The 2830-nt window shown below is 34.1% G+C and overlaps 1 protein-coding gene across 1 annotated transcript in view; it reads right to left on the reverse strand.

Moving 5' to 3' along the window:
• Positions 1 to 2588, reverse strand: part of LOC106880106 (small conductance calcium-activated potassium channel protein 1) — a 514884-nt gene extending 512296 nt beyond the window's left edge. The window contains exon 1 of the mRNA XM_052972057.1: positions 2063 to 2588. The gene's annotated coding sequence lies outside the window, so the exon portion shown is untranslated. The remainder of the gene's footprint in view (positions 1 to 2062) is intronic.
• Between the last annotated feature and the right edge of the window lie 242 nt (positions 2589 to 2830).

Here is a 2830-nt window from a genome sequence, read left to right on the forward strand (position 1 = left end):
ATATATATATATGAATATGGATAGGTAGGTAGGCAGGTAGGTAAAGAGATCGATACAGAGAGAGCACATATATGCGTGTCGAAGAGGAGAACAGAAAGAGAGAGAGAGAGAAAGAAAGAAAGTCAAAGAACGGGGTAGCGAGTAAAGCAAAACATCATTTTTGCTTCTCATAGTGAGTGTAACACATGTATAAAGAAAACAAAACATAAAATAATAAACATGTATGTTTATTTAACAGGTTCAAATGCATACATTCACACACATGCACGCGCGCGCGCACACGCACGCACACAGTTTCATTGACACATATACGCACATAAGACACACACACATGTATGCAAACGCAAATATAGCCAAATGTATATACAACCGCGCATATGTACATATATGCATGCACTTATTTTCACATTCGTCTTTACATATATACAAACACTAATATAGCCGGCATATATACGAGTTATATATATATATATACACACACACACACACACACACACACACATATATATATGTATATATATACATATTATATAGATATATAGATATATATATATATATATATATATGTATACATACATGAATACATGCATACGTTTACACTTAGTACACACATTCTACACATAGGCAAAGACACGCACGCACACTCACACGCACACACACACATATATACATACATATACGTATACATATAAAAAAAAACCCAATAGTAACGATAATGATAATAACAACAATAATAAAAATAATAACAATAATCATAATGTGTTCGTGAGTGTATATATACATCTACACGCAGGTGTGTCTCTATGATTACTTAAAAGTAAACAAGCAAGCGAGAGTACTCCATACTAGAAGGAGAGTATATAATATATTTAGGGCCTTGTAAATATTATTGCTTACAAACGAGAAGAGGTGAGAATAAAGTACTCAATACACAAATGAAAGTTTATATATATATGCATTCTTTTCTTTTATAAAGGTGTAACTACTTGGATTGTAAATGAGTTTTTATAACATGAAAGCCTGAAAACTCCTAGTTGTGATTCAAGATATATACATACGTACATACATATATTCATACATGCATACATATATATTACACACACGCACAGACACACACATATATATATATATGGATATGCATAGACACACATGCACACACACACACACACACACACACACACACATACACACGCACACGCAGATAGATATATACATAAATGTATACTCTCCAACATCAACACACGAATATACAATATATATATATATATACCCACGCATGCATAGATATAAAGACACGCATATATCTATATACATTTTTTTACCCACCCACCTATCCATCCATCCATCCGTCCACCCATCCATCCGTCCGTCCACCCATTACGCATATTCGTATGTAGATATGCATGTATGTATATAATGTGTATGTTTATATATGCATACATACAGAGACACACGTACAGGCACACACACTCACAAACAACACTAACATATACTCACATATGTTTGTATGGATACTCGAACATGAAAGTACACGAAACATACATTCGTATATGCATACATACGCAAACATTGATATCAATACATGCATACTTAGAAAGCACACACACACACACACACACACACACACACACACACACACACACACACGTACGCACTCATACATATATATTACATCTAGCCACCCATCTAGCCATCCACCCATGTAACCATCCACCCATTCACCCATCCGTCCATCTAGCCATCCACCCTTCCTTCCAAACATACATAGAAGGCATGCATACATACATAACAAATATGAACATAGTTATATATATATATATATAGCATACATACATAGGTACATACATGATATGTATAACATACATTATCTACATACATAACATACATATAAACATACATTAATACATACATGCGTAACCTACATACATAACACGCATACATAATAATATACATATATAGATACATAATATTTTACGATCGTATACTTACACATACGCAACATACATTCACTAATACTAAATAGTTAAAATGAAACGTGTGAGAGGCAAGAGAACTCCCTTACTGCATTAATAACTGTGAAAGAGCGACGAAAATACTTGCTTTGTGTGGTAAATAGTATCTGCTGAAAGCTGTTGAAATAAGGAGTTCTAATACTGAAGTTTTCGATAGCAAATCTTCACTGCTTAGCGTTACTCGTGCGAGCAATGTGAAGAGTATAAGAACTGATACGACAGTAGTAGTTGCACTCACTCCCTACTTCACTGGTTGATTTCTTCTCTTTGGAAAAGTTGTCGTTTGGTGTTTAGCGGTTTAAACGATATCACGATATGTTGACGTTGGCGATGGCGAGATAGTAATAGAGATAAACTGATACGAAGAGAAAGCGGGAGAGAGAGAGAGAGAGAGAGAGAGAGAGGGGAAGATAAAGAAAGTGATAGTGGTGGGGAAGAAAGTGATAGAAGGTGGAAGAGAATGAAGAAGAGAAGGAGAGAAAGGCAAAATGATGAACGCGAAGACAGGAAGGTAGGAAAATTTGTAAAAAAAAAAAGAAAGAAGAAAAATAATGAATGAATGAAAAAAAAAATTATGCAAACCCGCCAAAACAAAACCGGAATTCGATCTCAGAACAGCAAGGGTTTTTTCTTGTTTTCCTTCTTTGTTAAATTTCAATGTGATTATTTTGGTAAGTAATTCGGTGAATTTTGTAAATTTCGGTAAATTATTTTTTTCTTCAATTCCTTCTATCAAGTTTTTTTTTTCTGCTTCGTTCCTCACTTATTCATAAGAAACTTTGTAAATAATAAATAAATCCTGGAGTTGTAAACTGACG

The sequence above is a fragment of the Octopus bimaculoides genome, chromosome 12, assembly GCF_001194135.2.
Source record: "Octopus bimaculoides isolate UCB-OBI-ISO-001 chromosome 12, ASM119413v2, whole genome shotgun sequence".
In the NCBI taxonomy this organism is placed as follows: domain Eukaryota; kingdom Metazoa; phylum Mollusca; class Cephalopoda; order Octopoda; family Octopodidae; genus Octopus; species Octopus bimaculoides.